At 43.1% G+C, this 22,295-nt stretch overlaps 1 long non-coding RNA gene across 2 annotated transcripts in view; it reads left to right on the plus strand.

Annotated features, from left to right (window-relative positions):
• LOC311517129 overlaps window positions 1-22,295 on the plus strand; it is a 72,895-nt gene that overhangs the window by 44,974 nt on the left and 5,626 nt on the right. Inside the window, exons 3-4 of one of the 2 annotated variants that reach the window (XR_014710604.1) lie at window positions 16,777-16,865; window positions 17,578-17,715. This is a non-coding gene — a long non-coding RNA (uncharacterized lncRNA). Of the gene's footprint in view, window positions 1-16,776; window positions 16,866-17,577; window positions 17,716-22,295 lie in introns of those variants that run through there. The other variant, XR_014710603.1, reaches the window with a different exon arrangement.

The raw sequence follows: 22,295 nt of genomic DNA on the forward strand, positions 1-22,295 counted from the left end.
TTTGTTATTTTAGGGCCTAATCCAAAGCCAACTGAAATCAATGGGCATCAGCTTCAGTGCACTTTGGATCAAGCCCTTACACTGCTAGAGTCGGGATGCTGTAATAAAGGTTTAGGGCTTGTCTACATTGTGCGGCACTCTGCACTAGGGTGATGCACTTTCTAAAGCACGCTAAATGGTCCACGTAGGTCCTGCTGGCACTAGGGAATCGTTAGTGCACACCGTCAGAGTCTACATGGACTGTTTAATGTATAACACTTTCTAGTACACTTTGAAAAGCTCTTGGAAACGTTACTACATTACAGCTCACTAGGGAAGCTTTAGTGCACACCAGCAGGGTCTCAGAGGATCAATTAATATGCAATATGTTCGTGTGCTTTAGAAATTAACCTTTTTTCCCCTTAGTGCACATTACTCCATAGTGTAGATAAGCCCTTGTATGGCCATTTCATTCTAAGGATCATCTTCTTCTAGCCACTTAAAACATTATTTAAAAAGCATAGTTTGGACGGAAAAACCTTCAAACTTCAGCCTCAAGGGGAACTTCTAAAAATTTGTTAGAATGCTATTCTGAATTACCTGTCTGTCTGAGGTACTTATGTGGCCCCCCATCACTGTAGTATCACAGCGCCTGACAATCTTTTAATGTGTGTGTCCTCACAAAACCCCTGTGAGGTAGGGAAGTAGTGGTGGTGATGGTCCTATTTTAGATGGCAAACTGGGACACAGAAACTAAATGACTTGCCCAAGCTCACTGAGGAAATTTGTGTTTGTACCTGGTCTCCAAAGTCCCGGGCTAGCACTGGGACCATCCTTAACTGGGAACAAGAGATGTTTGAATGCTATAAGATAATCACTGTTTCCTTTTAGTCACCATTTTGGTCTACAGCCTATATAGAAATAAAATAGTAGCACAAAAAGTAACAACTGTGATGGGGTCAGGCCAGATGGCTACAGGAGAGTGCTTGTGTAGCAGTGGAACTTTCCAGAACCCAAAAGGACCCTCCCCCGGCCTTTGGGGAGAATCCACAAGGCCCAGGAACTCAAGTAGTTACAGGGGACAATGGAAAAAATAACAAGGGCAGGTGGAGGGTCAAAGGGCCAAAAATAAGGAACCGGAACAGGACATTGAGCAGAGAATCCCGGACAGCACCCACTGCTCCTCAAAGGTGTCAAGGGAGCCAGCAGACACTGCCCAGAGGAACTCTGCCCGGATGCATGAACAGATGATGGAGAGATGGATGATGGCCAGGGAACTTCCATGACCACCCAGGGAAGATTCACTCCAAATCAAACGATCTGCCCCGATCCCGAGAATTTGGACGACCAAGCACCCAGGACGGTCTAGGTGGGAGAAGAGGGGAGCCAAGGACCAGCCAGGGGGCAAGAAGGGATGGAGTGACTTGGGCAAAGAGAACTGTGGGGCCAGTCGTCTTAGCCCAAAAGACAGAGGGGTGCCAAGGGCCACATATAAATGTATGCATGCAGAGAGTTGGGGCACATAGTGGCGCAGTGTCCCAATGCTGAGGAGCCCATGCAGTGTAACCTGGGAAACTGGGCAGACCATGTACCCTAATCCACTTTGAGGGGGTTGCGGTAATGCCACATAAATATACCAGGCCGGTGAGACTGACTGGGGTAGAGACAATGGCGCTTGTGGACTGCAGGAGCGCTATCACCCTCATCTTGGGGAAGCTAGTGAAACTCAGCCAGCTGATGCAGGCCAAATATACAGGGGTAACATGCATCCATGGGGCAGTTAGTTATTACCCCACCATCCTGATAAAGGTTGAGATCCAGGGGAACATTACCGGGGTAACAGTGGAGGTGGTCCCTAAACTCCCATACCCCGTTCTCATAGGGAGAGATTTCCCAGGTTTAGAAGCTTGCTCCCACCAGGTGCGTTGGAGGAAGGAGAGGATCCCAAAGTTAATGAATTGTCCACAACAGAATGCCATCCCCCGATTTTCTCTGAGATATCTCAAGATCTGCTCCCTGTTCCTGGGAGGGCCAGGAAGACTAAGCAGGAAAGAAGGACAGCTAAGGCCTTGGGAACCCGGATCCTGACTCAGGGCCAGAAGGCTGCCCTCATAGTCATGCAGACATGAGCAGCAGATAGGGAGGCTGCTCCAGCGGGAGAGGAACCTAAGTCTGTTCCCAACCATGATGCTACTGAACTGGCAGAGGGGGCAGAGCCAGGCTCCCTGAAGCTCAGGCAGGTTAGTCCCAGGACAGAGAATTTCAGGCGGGACCAGGCGGAAGACTCGAGATATCATATCAGGAAGGAGGTGGCTGAAAGAGTTGGGGTATCCATAGACTGAAAGGCCCAGGGACCAGGACCCTACTTCATGATCAAGAAGGATCTCCTGTACTAGGTCATACAGATGCAGGGACAGGAGGTACAACAGCTCCTGGTGCCATGAAAGCAACAGAGGGTGATGTTACACCTCGCCCACAGCCACCTTTTTGGAGGGCACCTAGGGACAGAGAAGACCCTGGCACTAAGCCTACAAAGGTTCTGCTGGCCAGGAATACACTAAGTAGTCCAGCGGTATTGTGCCTCCTGCCCCAAGTGTCGGCCACACAGACCCCCCTCCCCACTTGAGGGAACCTTTAGTGCCTCTGCCAATCACAGAGGTCCCATTTGAGCGGATAGCCATGGACCTGCTGGGCCCGCTGGAGAAGACAACCCGAGGCCACCAGCATGTGCTTGATGTCCTGGACTATACCACCCAGAAGCCATTCCCCCCCGGAGAACACAGCCTCCAAGTGGATAGTTAAGGAGTTAGTGGAGATCTTTGCCCATGTAGGGCTACCAAAGGAGATACTGACCGACCAAGGGACCTCTTTCATGTCCAACTGGTGGAGGACTTATGCACTCTACTCCATGTACAGGCCCTGCAAACTTCTGTTTACCATCCGCAGACCGATAATCTTGTGGAAAGGTTCAACAGGACCCTCAAGGCCATAAGGAAAGTAGTAATTCGGGACAGGAAAGACTAGGACACACTACTGCCTTACCTCATGTTCGCCATCAGGGATGTTCCTCAGGCTTCCACTGGGTTTTCCCCCTTCGAGCTAACATACGGACACCACCCCCGTGGCATATTAGAAATAGCTAGGGAGATCTGGGAGGAAGAACCCAACGCAGGGAGAAACATAACTGAGCATGTGCTACAGATGAGAGGCCGGATAAGGAAAGGAAGACTTGGAATTCTGCCTTTTAGGAGTGGAAATACCCTGGGCTAGTGTCCTAGAAGTTACTGGCGACGTGTCTAAGGACCCCAATCAAGGATTATGGCCGTATTGGGCAAACAAATAACACAAACATGGTCTCTCCCCTGAGAGTGCTTACAATCAAGCATTTAAACAGTACGTAACAGCAGTCTGATCCAAAGCCGACTGAAGTCAATGGCAGTCTTTCCACTGACTTTGGTGACCTTTGATCCAGGCCCCATCTGAATGGAGGTGAAGGACAAGGTAACAGTAGAAACAAATGCTTTTGTGTAACTTTGTAGGCAGGGTTGTCTCTGAAAGCTGGTGGCTCCCAACATGAAAAGCTCTTTATCCCATAACCAGTCTCCTCTGTTGTTTTCTAATTTTAAACGAGGCATATACATGCCCAAACCCTCCTATGAGCTACATTTCTAGTATTCTCTGTTCTTAAGCCAGTCCAGCGCAGACAGTGGGGCAGATTATTGACGCATCCTTTTGCTTCAAACTAACCAAACACCTATTTTTATTGAACAGAAAATGTGCTTCTTTTGTGGGTGTTAAACCTTGGGAAGTAATTTACATACTGTTCTTTGGGAAATTCCAGGCAGGGGGAATATATTTTGCACATATGAGCTGGAGCAGTTCCTGTGAGGGTGATACCTTGCTACTCTCTGAGCTCTATGGTCCTTGAATAAATAACTAAAGGTGTTCACTCACTGGACATCCACCGGGGGGAGGAAGGGGAGATTGAACGAACTGTAAAGCTTTGTGTTTGGTAGGAGGAAAGCGTTCCTGCAAGAAGTGAGAGAATTCCTGTATTCTTGTCAAAATGATTGCTTTATGGGCACTCCCTAATAGCTCATGACAAAACACAAACAAGTTTTTAAAGCAAGGAAAAGGGACACAAATGCTCATTGGCGGAACATCCACAGTGGTGAACTGCCAGAGAATATTTGAGAGAGAGGCATAAGGAAGGCTAAAGATCAGACTGCATTCTGCTAGTTTAAAAGGGGGGAAAGGCACTTGATTACAGTATTTCACCATGTTAGACTATGTAAGCACCCAGATTCTTGAGCATTGCTTTTCTTCAGCTTGTTACTCAGAAGAAAACTAGTGTCCTGATGCTGCAGAGAGATGCTCATCGGTGGATCCATCCATCCATGAAGTCAGTGGAGCTCAGTGCAGGTGCAAGGGTCTGCTCTCGTGGAGTCACTTGCAGGCAGAGGGCAATAGACTGGAATATCAGCAATCCTGAGGTGGGCTGGCTGAAACTATGTGCATGAGGTAAGTTTGCAAAGGGCGTACCTGACTAAAACTAGATCTGGCTAGTGTTGTCAGCACTGGTGGCCTGATTCAAAGCCCACTGAAGTAAATAGGAATTTTTCTCTTGACTTCAATGGATTTAGGATATAATCCAAGGTTTATTTCTTTTAAAAGCTTCCCAAACAAAGTTGCTTCTTCCAGATATAAATCGGATGTGTTTTTTTAAAAAAAAAAAGTTGGAATTTGAAAGCACTTAGATAACACTTTTATCTGTACACCTTACAGCCCTTTAAAAAGGTGGATAAGTTTTACTATCCCCATGTTACTCATAGTGAAAATGGGCAAGTCAGTCAAACATTCTGAACCTCCAAAGTGTCCCAGTGAGTCAGTGGCAGAACTCGGAATGAAATTCAGATGTCTTTCCTCTCCTGGATCTTACCCACTGGACCATGCTGACTTTTTAGCTGAAAAGAACAAAAATATTCATATTTATTCATGGGAAAACACAGACATCCCTCAGCGTGACAATAACTTAGAGAAGACTTTATCCTATGATTTGCAATGTACAACAAAATGTAACAGTTATAGCATTTGTGACAGGGTTGGGCCAGATGGCTATAGGAGAGTAATAGAAGGCAGATATATTAGCCCCAGGCTAAGTAGGTCCCTTTTCCCTGGGTAAAGTAACAGGGAAGGTTCCAGAACAATCAGGAACCTTCTGGAGACCATTAAGACTGGCTGCAGGTGTTCTAATCAGCCTATCAAGAAGCTGCTAGAATCAATTAAGGCAGGCTAATCAGGGCACCTGGGTTTTAAAAAGGAGCTCACTTCAGTTTGTGGTGTGCGTGTGAAGAGCTGGGAGCAAGAGGCACTAGGAGCTGAGAGTGAGAACGCGGACTGTTGGAGGACTGAGGTTATCAGACACCAGGAGGAAGGTCCTATGATGAGGATAAAGAAGGTGTTGGGAGGAGGCCATGGGGAAGTAGCCCAGGGAGTTGTAGCTGTCGCACAGCTGTTCCAGAAGACACTCTAGACAGCTGCATTCCACAGGGCCCTGGGCTGGAACCCGGAGTAGAGGGCGGGCCCAGGTTCCCCCCAAATCCTCCCAACCCCTGGTAAAACACAGGAGGAGTCAACCTGGACACTGAATTCAGAAAAACGGCCAAGCTGAGGGCTGCCATGAAGCTCCAAGGTGAGCAAATCCACCAATAAGCGCAAGACCCACCAAGGTAGAGCAGGAACTTTGTCACACGTTAAATAACAGCAGAGAGAGAGAGAAATATTTTTTATGAGATTTGAAAAGTGGAGAGTCAGTGAGGCAGAGAGCTACATCAAAGGCTATTCTAAGGGCCTGAAGAGGAGAAGATTCTTGCACCAGGGTGGCCAGTTTGTGACAACAGTCGCAATTCACAAAACACACACACTTTAAAAAAAATCCATGAGTAAAGCATGTTAGAAAGTTGTTTAAGATGAATCCTTCTTTCCTCAGTCAAACAAGTTCCAGTGACTCTGCTTGGGTGACTAAGAAGAACAGGTTATGGCTCAAGGCCAGCTTATATTCTCCAGATGTTTAATAGTTGGAATATATTTTAAATAGATTATTTTCTAATTCCTAGTTCTAAACAAATTCTTAACCAAACTCTATTTTGTTTTCAAATTAAAAATACTAACCTAAACCAAACAACAATCCCCACTACAGCCAACAACCACCAGCAGTACTAATGAAAAGAATAGCTGCTGAAAAGGAAACCTTTAGTGGTTGGTTCACATACTGGGGGCCTGATTCTCCTTTGCCCTGCACCTCATTTACTCCAGTGCAAAGTGGGTGTAAAACGCAACCAAATCAGAGTGTTAGCATTCTACTGCCACTTTGCCCTTGTGTAATTGACTACACATTGGTGCAGAGCAGTGGAGAATTAGGCCCATGACCTCTCTTCTATACGATCATATTGTTTTCACCAATGGAGTGCAATACAACTGTAGATGTTTGTAGGTTAGTAACTCCACAGTCTCTGGTAATAGAAGTATAATACATAGTAATATGGCTCAAATACTGGACCTGTAGAAACATCTTACCCATTTAATCAAACACACACTTCATAACTAAAAAGCTATATGGAACAAAATAGTAAATTGCGGCCAAATCTGAAGGGGCATAGGGAATGCTTACTAAAATAATGAAGGATGGTCTAGTGGACAGGGCATCAGAGTGTGGCTCAAGAAACCTGGTTTTAATTCCCATCTTAGCCACAGACTAAGTGTCTACAGGACAAGTGCCTCAGTTCCCCATCTCTAAAATGAAGATAACACTTCCCAGTCTCACGGAGAGGTGGTGGGGATGAATGTATTAATATTTGTGATGCTTGTATACTGTGTTGATGATGGTCATATAAGTATCTCTCTAACTAGTTAGATACTTCTGCCCAGAGAAGTACCAAGAGGACAGAAGTTCTACAGTAGGCCTGAAGTGGCTGTGGAACTCAAGAAAACTAGCTCCCTTCCTCCTCCTGCTGGAAATTTGATCCTGACCAATCTCTCTCAAGAACCAGCAGCCCTTGAAGGTGCCAATGCAGAGAGAGAGAAAGAGGGACTCAGTGTGAATCCCCTTCCAAGATCAGGTGCTTGTGGGTGATGAGATTACGAAGTTTGATTAAGGAGTTCAGGATATGCCCCCCAAAGGCACATATTTCTTTATTACTAATAATGATTAATATTTTATTCACCTCTACTGTCAGGACCTATTCAAAGACCTGATCCATGGTCCACTGAAGTCAATGGATAGGTTCCCATTGATTTTAGTGGGTGTTGGATTAGAACCCCTGAATAAATAACCACTGCACGTTTTTAGTTACTCAGTATATTGTTTATACTCTACACTTTATATTGTTTTTACAAGAAAACTCTGCAATTGGTATGTATAATATAATTTAGGCATATCTCTCTAGAGGAATATGGGAAAAATCACTAATGGACTCATTTCCTGGCATCACTGACTGCTTTCCACCTTAAAAAAAAATAAACTAATAGAGTTTTCGGTAAATTTCCAGCCACTTTTGACCCCTCTGATCCCAGAGGGAAGAAAACTATGGAAAATAATGCCATGTGGAGGAAAGGATGTTTCTTTGCTGTACCAGTTCAACTGGGGGAAAGTTTAGTGTGGTGGAATAAGCAGTTTCATTGTACCTAGAAGGCAGATTTCCTTGCTAGGTTATATGGGAATTGAAATGAGTCAATTGAAACAAGTGGGGAGAGCATTCCATTCTAAGATAATTATTGGGCATTTCCTTGCATTTAAATGGGCGGGTGTTTTAGTTGTTTACTTTCTCTAGCCCTCTGTGTAGGACCTGATCCAAAATATTTCACGTTAGAATAGTTCAACTATATAAAGATGGTTTATCTATAAAAAGAGTTGGCAGTTTAAAAGGTCAAGTTAAACAAAATACAACCAGTCCTTCTCCTCAATCCAGAGCTCCATGTTTGGGTTTATGTGCCTAAGAAGGAGGAACAAGTTATCCCAAATTGTCTTGTAAAACTTGAACATGGATATTTTTATATATCTTTACATGGATGAAGGGTTTGGGTTTTTTAATTTTGTAGGGGTTTTTAACATGAAATGTTTTGGATCTGAAACTTTGCTTTAGAAAAAGGGAAATAATTAATCTATATAGTCATATTGATCGGGGACATTTTAGTAACCATGTAAGTAAAAGTATAATCCTTTTACAGTTTTATAGCAGGATTTGACCTTGCTACCTTTGAAATGTGAAGCAGACTTACACAGAGTAGTTCAAATTCAGAGAGGTGAGTTGGTGTAACTTATATTTCCAGACACCCCAGTGTGTTTTATGTCAATTTAGATGCTCACTACACTCCATTAGCCTCACAGATGCTGAGTAACTTAGATCCTCTTATACTGACTTAGTCCCCATTATGGCTATTTACACCCACTCTAACAAAGTCTAAGGCTAGGTCTACACTACAGCCTTTGTCGGCATAACTTATGTCGCTCGGGGTGGGGGTGAACAAACCACACCCTGAGTGCCATAAATTACACCGAAATAAGCGCTTGTGTGCACAGCACTATGTCAGCGGGAGGACTTCTCCCGCCAACATAGCTTCTGCTGCTCAAAGAGGTGTGTTTTTAATGCCAATGGGAGGGCGCTCTCCTGTCAGCATAGAGCATCTTCACCAGATGCACTACAGTGACACAGCTGTATCGGTACAGCTGCAGCGCTGTATGTATAGACATGGCCTAAGTGTAAGTTGATGTAATTTACACACCAAGGAATGGGAAGAAGGTGTATATTCCAGAAGCCCCCATGCTACTTTAACTTAAACCTTCCTACACCACCTTCCATCTTCCTGAAGTGCAAATTTCTCCAACGTGGAGAAAGCTAAGAGAGCCTGTTTAGTGGAAAGGTTACTCACTTAAAACGATCACTGACTCAGAGGTCCTGTCTAATACTGACTTCAGTGGCAGCAGAGCCAGGCTCTTCGATGCCTGGATCGACCATCTTTACTTAAACCAAACCATGACTGGGTAATAAGTCTCAGGGGAAAAACTCCCATGAAGTCAATTGGGACAGTGCTTAGGCCATTACCCTTCATGGGGAATGAGGAGCTATTTTTTGGTGACTAAGGCCACGTCTACACTACCCACCACTTTTGGTGGCCTTTAGTGTACTGTGTCCACACTGCAGTGTGTTTGGTACACGTGTCAGTGAAAGGCTCTGGCAAGGGAAGGGAAGGGGAGGCAGGAGGCATGGCTTCAGCTGCTTCCCACTGCCAGAGCCTTTCGCTGTGGAGAGGAAGAGCTCTGGTGGGAAGGGGAGAGTCAGTGAGCCTTTTTCCCCCCCGCCAGAGTCTTTCTGGACAGTAGAGAAGATGCAGGGAGTTGACAGCCTTTTCCTGCTGCCCCTCTGCCCAAGCCTTTCCCTGTGGAGAAGAAGGGCTCCAGCAGCAGGGAGCTACTGCAGCCATTCCCCACTGTAGGAGTCTCTTCCTGTGGAAGTAGTGGGCCGCTACCCAGCTTGGGCCAGTAGAGAATGTGTAGAGTATGTACCCATACTCTTCAGGCATGTCTCTTTACAGCTTGATCTATGCCTCACTGTCTCCATCGCCATTTATACCCATGCTAGGGGAGCTATGCGTGTATGTGCACTACACACTGCTGAAAGAATTCCACGGTTTAGACACACCTTAACAACTCCTCTATATTTCCATTAAAATATTTGAATTCAAGGGAAACAAATAAAAGTTGACTTTAAAATTCTCATGAAAAGGGCTATGAAGTTTGGACAGTGTGGTGTCTAGCTCCTTGCCAAATATCCAAAGAGTTAGAGAAAATCAAAATTAATTTCCTGTTTTTTATTGTTTCTTCAACAAAAATGTGAGCGTACGCTGCTTTTTGCAGTACTGCTATATATCGTATTTCTCCATAGACAGTGTGGTGCATGAAGGTGTGTAAAGGTGCGTCTGCTTTCTTTGTACTGTAAAGCTCCCTTGAGGTAAAGTGGGCACTCTTTTTCCTGTCTGCAAGGGCACTCGCTCCCTGTGATCTAATTCAAGATGCCTGCTCTTACAACTGCCTGGTCTACACGCACAGTTGTATCAGTCAATGACTGAATGATAAACCGGTGCAACTTCACTGCATAAACAAACCCAGACTGAGTCTCAACACACTGTGCTCTGTGTCCTGAAGACTTTTTGTTTTTGTTTTTTGTTGCTTCCTTTAATGTAAAATAAGTCATCCACACTGAAAGTACATATTGTCTTAAGAAAAACGTAACAGATGATGAACTTATCAAAATATTTTTGGACATTTTCTTAGAGGGTTTAATCTGGGCAAAACCCCACTGTTGTGTTATTAGGGCAATACAGACTCTCCAGCAGGTTTGCTTCTGTGCAGATGATAATGACATGATGGCACTGTTTTCCTCTTGCGACTCTCAATTAGCCTATCCAGACAGGGGGAGACTTTCTTGCTAGACTCTGCAGCAGGAGTTTATTTAAGAGGGGGAAACTCCTGACAGGATCATGTGGTATATTAGTACATTTTGGTGGTGTGTTTTTTCCAGAGGAGACAAGCTTGATTTATTTCTGCAACATAGCTATTGTACTACTTATCTCCTTCTCCCCACGGAAACTGCGCTCTTAAAGGTGGACATTTAAGATTTTATAGTATTGGAGAGAGAGAGAGAGAGAGAGTGTATATTTAATGTCAAGATGTATTCTCCTGATGCCAACATAATTTTCATATGATAAATATACTAACAGATTTCATTTAACTGTTATTTCTGGGAAAGAATTGGCTTCAGTCATAAAACGCCTTTCCTTTTTCTCTTATATTATCTTAGAAAGTAGGAAGAGTGTATTACACTAAAACAGCCTTAGAGTTAAGTTCTGCTCTGAAGATATATTACAGCAATATTCAAGGAAAGTGAGCTGCCAATAACTGAGGAGGAGGACTTGCTGATAGGCTGTATTACTCAAAACATGACACAAGTGAAGAAAGGAGCAGCTTCAGTATAGTTCTAGGATGAAGCTCAGCAAATGAACAGTGGCGTGGAAAGCTGCCTTGCTTGCCCTCTGCTAAGTACCAGAAGGAAAAGCTGGTGCTAATGTCAAATCAGGTGGGGTTTTTGGTTTTTTTTGTCCAGACAAAATAGTTGCCTTAAAAGGGTCAGATTCGCACCTGGCATAATACAGGCTATGAAAACATGAATGATTAAAATTAATTCCATTGTGCTCACTAATGTAGAGATACACAATGCTATAATAAAACCTTCTTTCAACAAAACCACAATTGCATTCCTTGTCAGGTCTGGTAATCCTGTATTCAGCCAGACCTGAAGAAGAGCTCTGCGTAAACTCGATAGCTTGTGTGTCTACCAACAGAAGATGGCCCAATAAAAGATATTACCTTATCCACCTTGTCTCTCTAATATCCCAGGACCAACATGGCTGCAACAACCCTGGCTATAACAAGATATGTACAGGGGGTCCCCGGTATACGTCGGGGTTGCGTTTTTGAAAAGGGCAATGGATACCAAAGTGACGGATACCGGGGAATTTTTCCCCATAAGAAATAATGTCCCACCCTGCTTCTTCCTGCCCACCCTTCCACCGTGCCTCTTCCTGCCCAGTTCCACCCCCTCCTTCGAGCATGCCCCATCCCAGCTGTTCAGCGGCATGCAGGAGGTGCTGGGAGGGAAGGGGAGGAGTTGATAGGCCGCCCACATGTCTGCCGGCAGACGGGAGGTGCTGGTGGTGGGAGGGGGGGGCGGTGCGGCTGGCTGCCAATGGTTGCTAAGACGCAAAAGATGAAGTGAGTAAATTGCAAATGAGAAATATGTGGATTGGGACCAATGTGAATTGGAACACGTTCCCCTATTGATAAGCAACAGATACGCAAAACGACGGATAAGGGGAAGACGTATACCGGGGTCCACTGTAATATATTGCAACACACGTCGGATTAATTGTTACAATGCAATTCTTTTTAATGTCTTTAGATACTTCAAAAATTTGTAATGTTAATGTTTATGTTCGAGGAACAGGACAAAGGACTGGATGCCTTCGTATAAATCAGTATAGCCCCATTGAATCCTTTGTAACTATTCTGATTTACCCCAGACAAAGATCTGGTCCAAAGGTTGCTTGATTAAATGTCCACATCAGTTATAAACAATGAGGTGAAAGATATTGTCTTTGGATTTTTTAAAGCATATAGGAAAATGGAATATTTCTCCTTAGGCACAATCCAGGAGTAAACTCTGGACAGATAGAAATACATAGATCAGGATTTCATTGTTTTTGATGCATTTAAATTAGATGATTAACCAAACTTTAATGTGACCATATACAAAACCTTGCACCCATATTGTGTGTGTGAGGGGAGAAGGCGGGGGCGAGAGAGAGAATATGAACTACTATGAACTAGATTATTCATAGAAGTAAATGGCTTTTGTTCTGAATTGATTGGTCTGATTGCATCCAGCCAGAAAGAAGGAACAGTGAAAGCTGATTCAACAGTATAAGCTTTGTTTGGTTGACATGATTCTTGGTACTGTAATTGACCTCGTTGTAGGTTGTTACTATGATACATCATTCCTGTCTAAAAATCTGGTGGTATGCTTTGGGTACCTTAAGTTTGGAGGCAAGTGCTGTATGCTGAAGCCCGTAGTGGGTCCCCCTTAACTCTTACAACTTTTATGGAAGTAATGGAGAATTTTCAGAAGAGTAGGAGCTAATAAATTACTCCTGGTGGAGGTCACCCTTCATTTGTCTACACAAGCGATAAATAGACCCTGCACACCTGTGAGCAAAGACAGAGCAGTAGGCACTGAATTGTGCGTCGGGTTGTCTTTGAGTCACAATGTCAGCTGAGGCTATTCATGTGGTGATGCAATTCACATACCACCCTCTGCTCAGGGCTGTGCCTAAAGTCACTGTCTAGCTCTTTGGGCTTGCCTACATGGCGCAGCAGAGCACAGTAGAGGGGTATAAGCTGAAGAGCGCTCTAACACATTGCACTCTAACTGTCCTGTGTAGACCCTGCTGGTGCTCTTGGTACCTTCTAGAGCATGCCAACAGGGTCTACAGGGGGCAGTTTGAGCACAACACGTTAGTATGTGATCCTTAACCCAGCTAAAGCATGAGTAACGCTGATGGGTGTCAAACACTGACGTGCATTTCTGATTTTGCTGGGGCGGAACACGCCCTGTTGGCTGGGCTTGTTGAAGCTGTGACTATTTCTATGAGACTGTGTGTTCCAAAAAATGGAGTCTTGGGACAGATCTTGGTCATCACTGGAGCACTGCAAAGGGACCTTAAAGTTGCCCTAATTGGGCAGCAGCAGATTCCTCCAGAGTATCCTGGGGCCCTTGACTTCAGGGATGGGAGAGGTTGTTTCAAGGTGACAGGGGACGGGGCACTCCTAGGCTGATCTAAGGTGCACTTGTTCAACCCTGAGGCCTGGGAGTCCACCACCACCTCTGCTGCACCAAGCTCGGACCCGACAAAGGTGAGGATTTAGCTTTTTGTATGTATCAATTAGAGATAGGTCTGAATCAAAATGCTTGAACTTTCAGGGAGTTTGGAATCCAAATGTACATCGGAATCCAAATTCCTATGGCCATCTCTAAACTATGCTGAAACAAAACCTGATCAAACCCCAAATGCTGTGGGTTCAAAATCCAGACTCTGCAGCTTGGTCCCATCTCTAGTTGTGATAATGGCTTAAATCTTGATGTTTTTACGCAGCCAATGGGAGTTTAGCCTGCTTGAGATTCGAGTAAGACTTGCAGGATTTGGCCTTTTGCCCTCTGCTGCTTTGTCTTGTGGCAACTCTTTTTCCCTCTTGATCAGCTCTGTAACATGTTTAGTAAATTTTAAACCTTAGAAATAACAAGTAAAAAAGAAAATTCCTCATCTGACAGTCTCATTGTATCTGTCATCTCCTGTTATACTCTGTGACATGACAGAACCCAACATAAATATGATGTGTTATGACATGACACCAGTTACCCAACATTGTACCTCATTAAAGGGAACTGTAAAGGCATAAGCCAGCAGTGACCCCTTTTCATTAATCTCTTGTTCCTTTCACTGCTGTCATTAGGAGTTTTTTTTGTTTTTTTTTTTTTAATTCTTGGCCAGTTTCCCAATTGTTTGATCTTGAGTGTTACAGATACACAGAGAAACGCAGAAGAAAACTATCTGAAAGCCTGAGAACCACCATCCCTCCTCTCCACAATCATACAAAGCTGATCTTTTGAGATAAGTCTATCCGGTCCTAATAAGGATTCCCTGCTTAATGCCCCAGAGGAAAGCAAAAAAATTGAATGTTCGTGGGGTAATTCCTTCTTGACCACAAATTTGGTGATCAGAATTAACCTTGTCCACGTAAGCAAGAATCATCATGGAAGATCATTAGTCTCTAATCTCCGTTTTACTCCAAAATGCAGTTGAATTCCAAAGCAACTAACAATTGTTTAGCTGAATCACAGTAAAGGTGTTTCTACCAGAACCTGCAAAGGCAGAAAATTCCAACCACTAATTACCAGCATAGTAAAAAGATCAAACCTGGATTAAGGTTAACGGTGAAGCAAAACTGCTTAGATTGTAATCTCTTTAGATGAGGGACCGTCTTCAGTGTTTCTACAGCACCGGGCACAATGGGATCCTGCTCCGTGACTAGGCCTTCTAGGTGGTATGGTAATACATATAAATAATGATAAATCAACAACGGTATTGTTTTTACTCTCCACTGCTCCTTTATGATGTGTAAAGTCACACTCTGATTTTCTTCTGTTAATTTTTTTTATATACAGAATACCAGGTCATAATGTGGTGCAGCAGACACGTTATTGTTCAATTACACTATCATGCGAAATTGTATATGATGAAGAAATTAAGGGTTTTTTCATGGCTGCAGAAAAATGTATTAAGTCCCAAGAATGGGAGGAAGCTGAGTTATACCTGATAGCTCAAATGTTTAGGAAATGCATATTAAGAGTGGAAAAACATACATCTGATTTTCAATGACCCCTTTTGGTAATGCTCCAGCGTATACAATGCAGGCATCCTCTGGATTGATCTAACATCTTAGAATTGGCTAACAAACTTCTGAGCAGTATGTAGTAAGTACAGCTCACAAAATTCTAAGGGTGTCTTTCTATTCGTATAACATTTTAATAGCAGAAAGGGTGACTAAGACATGGATGTGTATATAGCTGTGGTAAGGCAGATCTATCAATACCAAACAGTGGGGTGGACATCTGGAGACAAGTTGCCAGCTCCTGCAGCTACATTAAAATCAGGGAATACAGCTGCAAACTGTTAGGACTGGTATTTCCCCCCAGATAAAAGAACATATGTACATAATTCAGGTGATGGAAGATGTTTCAGGTGGTATCACTTGGCTGCTTTATCCCCGTTTGGTGGAATCAAGGGGTTTTGCAAATGAACGATGGTAAAACTTTCCTCTCTAGCTCACTGATTCTAATCAGATTTGGCTGAATGTTGTTACCACCTGAAGATGGTTCATTTGCAGTTGTGAATTGAACTGGTGGCCTCATTCCAGTTCTTAGCGGACAGATGTTTGCATCACAAAAACACCATTACAGGCACCTTGACTGCTCTGGTGAGGCTGACAATAAAGAATTGAACAAGCATGGAGATAGACTGACAGTTAGAGATGACCTCCTGCTGCTGAAAGGGCCACATATTCGCCAACAGCAAACTTGTGCTGTTGATACATATACTGTGCCTGCTGTGTGAATAAATGCCCTCACCTTCTTGCATTGTCATTCTCTAGCAGTTCATAAACATTACATGCAGTTTAACAAAAGGGAGACTATCACAGGCTTGGATTTGCAATTGGACCCCAAGGTCCTGTTGTTGAGTTTGCTATTAATGGAAAAATGTCATCTAAAAGTCAGAAACCCAATTTTCTATTTGTTAGAGATGCCAGATGTTATGTTGCAGCTCCATGGAAGAAATCTGAGGCACTCACCTTGACTAATTGGTACAACCAGCTAAGGGATGTACTAATGTGGAAAAGATTAGCGATATGAGGAATCCTGAATCTAAAAAAAAAAGTCTGAACATTTGTCTGCAACTGTGGCTTCATGTTTCTGACTTTTGCTGGGGGGAAAAGAAGACGAACATTTGCCAATCCACCAAACATATTTTTGTCTTTGCTAAACTCGTATTATATTTCTCTTTGTAAATTAGTCACTGTACAAACCATACCAGCTCTGACTGTTTTGGGAATGAATGATTTAGCTCTAGGTTTGTTTGATCTTTAAATGCCCAAAATAAAAAGTTATTTTTAAATACAGTATGAACCCCTTGAGCTCTTTCGCTGCAGAATGTACATTTTCTCTGTTGGTAACAGTATTCTTTTGACATTGCAGGTGCTAAGAGCTATCTAACACAAGTGGCAACACTATAGTGAAGTGCAAATATTAGCAACACATTCTAGATAGATAGATAAAGGCCCAATTCTTCCAAGAGCTCTGTGTGTGGATCCCCACTGACTTCAAATGGTCCAACTGTGTGGTTCTCAGCACAGGTCTACTGGAGCACAGAAGCTGCATTTTGCTGAAAGTAATGATCCTGGATACACACAGCATCCAATATATCAATAGTTCACTACAGGAAGGCAGAATGGCAGTGAGAACTACTGGATAGAGCATTAGATGGGAACTCTGGAGACCTGGGTTCTATTTCTGGCTTGGCCATTGGCCTGCTGGATGACATTGGGCAAGTCATTTAATCTTCCTGTTACAGGTTCCCCATCTGTAAAATGGGAATAATGATACCGACCTCCTTTGTGAAGCACTTTGAGATCTGCTGATGTGAAGCACTATCTAAGAGAGGTAGGTGGTATTATTATTATTTATTATTTTTATTAATATGATGTTGGATATGAGGCCAAGGGATGAGTGTCTTCAGCCAGCCAAGAAGTGCCCAGGAGTCTAATCCATAGCCTATTGAAATCAATGGAGACTCCTGACTAACATCAGTGGGTTGGATTTTGGCCCTGGTAGTACCAATCCACACCCTGTAGTCACTCAAAGTATGGTTGCTTCTTTTGAAATGTCTTTAAAAAGACTTCAGAAGGGTGGGTTTTTCTAAGTCCCAGGTTTTGTATAATTCATACAATATAAGTTCCCACTGTGAATAGCATGTATAAAAATAAGAGGAAGTAGTAGGAATAAAGTTGTAAATATTTTTTTCTCTTCTGTTTGGAGTTTGTCATTAATTTAGTTTTTTCTACAGTTTTTTCTGAGGCTTTCCGGATTATTTTATCCTCCTTCCTCCTCTGATTTTTCATGAGTCCTGGTGCCCTTTCAGTTGCAGTCTGTGGCCAAAATGCCACTTTTGGCTCATTCCTGTCATAAAAACCTAGGGCCAGATTCAGCCCATGCTACACTACGGGGTTAAGTCAACCTAAGTTACGCAACTTCAGCTACGTGAATAACGTAGCTGGGGTTGATGTACCTTAGGTCGACTTATTGCGGCATCGACACTGCACTGGGTTAACGGGAGAAACTCTCCTGTCAACTTACCTTATGCTTCTCGTTCCAGTGGAGTACTGGAGTCGACAGAGTGATCGGCGGTTGATTTTAGCAGGTCTTCACTAGACGTGAAAGAAAGAGAAGCCCAAAAAGAGTAATTCCGTGCTCTGCAAGACGTCCCATTGGAATCCCTTCTCCCACAGTAAGGTACACTCAGTGGGAGTGTGGGAATCTGAATCTCACCTGAAATGGGGAACATTAAATAGGTCCCAAATTTAGAGCAAGATTGTTTTAATGGCCTTATGCTGAATACTGCCTTACGACAGGAATAGTTCCATTGACTTCACTGGGACTCCATGAGGAGTAAGGTACTACCCAGCATGAGTAAGGGCAGCACAAGGTAGTCATTTGTTTTGTATTAGAATTGGCCAGAATGCCTAATACACAGTTGCATTTCTGTACAAGGTGCAATTAAAAATTGCTTCTTTCCCACACCCCAGCCCCTCCTTCAGCCCTACTTACCACTGAACTCCCACCCCCGCCCCCTGCAGCTGCCTCTCTGCCTCACAACATCCCATCTTTCTCCATGTCTTTCATGCCAGCAGTGGTAAGAGACAGCTGGACAGGATGGGATAGGAAGGCACTTGTAGACTTTGTCTCCCTTGTCATCCCAAACCTGTACTTTTATTTAAAAGCATTATTGAAGGATAGGTGATCATTTTACGTTTCTCCTCAATGACTCACACACACACACCCCCAAGCTATTAAACATAATTGATGTAGGGGGGTTCGTTTTTGTGTTTTTTCCATGTTGAGATCCCATTTATGCATCACTGGGAGTTGGTGTCTCATCAAAAAGGCCAAAACAATCCGTCAACGTCGGCTTTGGACAATCAGACCTATGTTTTCAAACTTGGGAACTGAAAATGAGGCATCTAACACATTTAAATATGATGTTTCAAAGATGCTGATCACCTGAAGCTCCCAGGGCAACCAGTAGGAGTTACAACTACTGAACTCCTCTGAACATCAGGCCACTTAGTTGCCTAAATATGAAACCAGGGCCCAGATCCTCAAAGGTTGTGCCTAACGCCCTTTGAGGATCTGGGCCTAGGTGCTTAACTTTAGGCATCCAATCTTGAAAATTTTGGTTCTTACAGTGTCTATCCATATTCTTCACAGGCAAGAGAGTAATGTAACATGTTTCTTTAAGGGTGAAATTTGCCCCTGTGCAGAGGAGCAGCTCAAGACCTTATGGAGCACATAAGCCCTTACCACAGGGTTTACATGGTGTACAAGACCATGTGTGGGTTTTCTGTCCTTGAGTGAATTTCACTGTAACTTCCAAAAGAAATTCAGTGTGTGAGGAAACATTAATGTTTAATGGAAGGGTGTCATAAATATAAAGGGAAGGGTAAACCCCTTTGAAATCCCTCCTGGCCAGGGGAAAGCTCCTCTCACCTGTAAAGGGTTAAGAAGCTAAAGGTAACCTCGCTGGCACCTGACCAAAATGACCAATGAGGAGACAAGATACTTTCAAAAGCTGGGAGGAGGGAGAGAAACAAAGGGTCTGTGTCTGTCTGTATGCTGGGTCTTTGCCGGGGATAGACCAGGAATGGAGTCTTAGAACTTTTAGTAAGTAATCTAGCTAGGTATGTGTTAGATTATGATTTCTTTAAATGGCTGAGAAAAGAATTGTGCTGAATAGAATAACTATTTCTGTCTCTGTATCTTTCTTGTAACTTAAGGTTTTGCCTAGAGGGGTTCTCTATGTTTTTTGAATCTAATTACCCTGTAAGATATCTACCATCCTGATTTTACAGGGGGGATTTCTTTATTTCTATTTACTTCTATTTTTATTAAAAGTCTTCTTGTAAGAAAACTGAATGCTTTTTCATTGTTCTCAGATCCAAGGGTTTGGGTCTGTGGTCACCTATGCAAATTGGTGAGGCTTTTTATCCAACATTTCCCAGGAAAGGCGGGGTGCAAGTGTTGGGAGGATTGTTCATTGTTCTTAAGATCCAAGGGTCTGGGTCTGTAGTCACCTAGGCAAATTGGTGAGGCTTTTTACCAAACCTTGTCCAGGAAGTGGGGTGCAAGGTTTTGGGAAGTATTTTGGGGGGGGAAGGACGCGTCCAAACAGCTCTTCCCCAGTAACCAGTGTTAGTTTGGTGGTGGTAGTGGCCAGTCCAAGGACAACGGGTGGAATATTTTGTACCTTGGGGAAGTTTTGACCTAAGCTGGTAAAGATAAGCTTAGGAGGTTTTTCATGCAGGTCCCCACATCTGTACCCTAGAGTTCAGAGTGGGGGAGGAACCTTGACAAAGGGGCTGCCTGTCTCTGTCAATATTGTCTGTCTCCAAGTGTCTAAAAGCAAATAACAAAGTTTAAAAAAGAATTAAATTCTATTTTTCAAAATAACATGATAGTGTTTCTTTAAACCTAATTGATATTGGATTACCTACTATTTCTATCTATTACTAGAATACTTACTATGACTATGAATTCATGGACATTACCAGAATTCACATTTTGAGTACAGACACATACTTCTTAAAGATACCTCAATGTACTTAGAATTATGCCAAGACTTTGCAGGCTGTTTCTAGAGCACTGAGAACAACATGGTTAGAAAACCATTTGTGAGCTGGACTAGCATTTATGAATTGTCATGCAATTGATCCAGCTTTTCCTCAGGATTTTAACTTCCAATTAACACCCAACAGTCTCTGTGGACAGAAATATAAAAGTCTGGGATTATTTTATAAATGTCACACCTCTCAGTGCACACACAAAGACATTCATATACCAGTGTTGACTTCAGGTGGTAATGACTGACTTGACAGATGGAAACCCCAAAATAGAGAGTGTTATCTGTCTGAAATGGACTCTGATACCTGCACCAGATTGAAAATGTTTTGCCTGATGTTGTTTCAGGTGCTACCTAATATAACCAAATGTGAAAAAGATAATTTGCTTTGTATAACTCTTTTGGTGTATAGTCAGTTTTAACTGCTTCCTCAGTATAGCCTGGGCAATGAAAATCAATCAGATTGGCTTCACTTCTGTTTCTAGACATGGTCTTGTTCCTACTGCTCCAGTATTTGGGGTTCAGACACTGCAGAGGGATGAATACTGATTTAAAGGCACCTTTTTTCACCGGAATTTGAAGAGTAGTGCAGGAACATTTCTATTGGTGTTAGATTGTATAAGCAAGCTTTTATAAATCATTTAAAATTTGGACCAAATTGCCGATATTCCTTTAGTACCTGCTCAAAGGCATTTTGAAGGGAACAAATATGAAATACAGAGGTAGGGTCTGTTCCTTTGGGGTGCACAGGACCTTCCATTCCTGCTGACTGCAGTGGGAACTGAGTACATAGCCCATCACAGCATCAAGTCTTTATAGAATAATTCATTTCCAGTCCTGCTTCCACTGAAATGAATGGCACGCGCGCACACCAATTGCTTTCAATGGGAGTAGGACTGGGCCCTAAGAAAGAGAACATTCGCAGCATTTTAAAGCCGGAGTATGAACAGCAGCTAGACTAGTTCTGGCATTTGGGGAAATTTCTAATAAGAACTATGACTGGGAGCATTTGAATTAGAGGCTAAATAAAAGGACCAAAAGATTTCACAACACTACCCTCCCCATAATGGCACAATCCATCAGCTGAGGAAAGGAGGGCAGACGTGGTCAAGGCATTGTGCTTAAAGGATATCCAGCAGATACAGCTATACAGTAACAGAGAGTGACATTCTTCATGTTGTATCAGTTTAAAAATCCAGATAGCTTGAGATATAGATGTCAGCTACTAGGACCACCAGGCTTCATTGCCCATGGACATCAGCACAGCCAGCACCTGTCTGTTCAGCAGGTTGTGTGCCTCGTAGTGAAGGAATAAACGTGATCAGCTCCCCCTCCCCCTGCTCTCCCTAGGCAGCAGCACATAAGGAAAAGTGTGCCTCCCACCAGTCTGTGCCAACACATGGAGTTCAGTCAGGTGAGGCAACCCATAATTACTTGATGCAGATTGCAGATGATCACTTCAGTAGCATACACGCAGATCCACCAGTTACAAGGGGTGGAATTGCCTTTTTAATTTCCTTCCATCCATCTTAAAAGCAGAACAGCTCTTCCTGCATTTATTTAATGCCCCATGTAGGGCCTGATTCAGTAAGGTCCTGAGCAGGAAGGCTCTTACAAGGTTGTGCCTTAAAAATATAAATTAAAGGACAACAAAGTCAGCACAGAAAAGAAGCCCTGTAAGGAAAAGTAGAGAATAGGATTTGTGCATTGTCAAATATTAGGGCCAAAATATATTAAATTGGTCCTAAATGGTGACAAAGATCTTTTTCACTGTCTCTTTTGCTAATTGTTGTAACTAGAAGATGTGTCTTTCTTGTGGGGAACTGACTATTAATTTCAAAAGTACAAACATTTTTAATGCCTTAGAATTAGGATACTACATTAATTTATTTTAAAAAAAAGTTTCATCTATATATAGTGTTCCCAAAATGTATTTACTTGTTAATACCAGACCTTTTATTGAGTGCAGTTTCATGCATTCTTTCTCCAGTCAAGTCAACATTACTGTCTTTTTAAAACAGCTGTAAATCTCTTTGATTGGGACTTGAGGCTGGAATCATTCGTGTTGTGTTAAACTAAACTGTCTTATCTCCTTGAGTGCCATGAAGCCCCTCGCATGTCCAGAGCTGCTTCTGTACATGGCCTAGGGAAGCCAATACTTGAAGGCTATTAATAAAGACATTTGGGGAGGAAATAGA

Source organism: Lepidochelys olivacea, assembly GCF_965140295.1.
Source record: "Lepidochelys olivacea isolate rLepOli2 genome assembly, chromosome: 2".
NCBI classification, from domain to species: domain Eukaryota; kingdom Metazoa; phylum Chordata; order Testudines; family Cheloniidae; genus Lepidochelys; species Lepidochelys olivacea.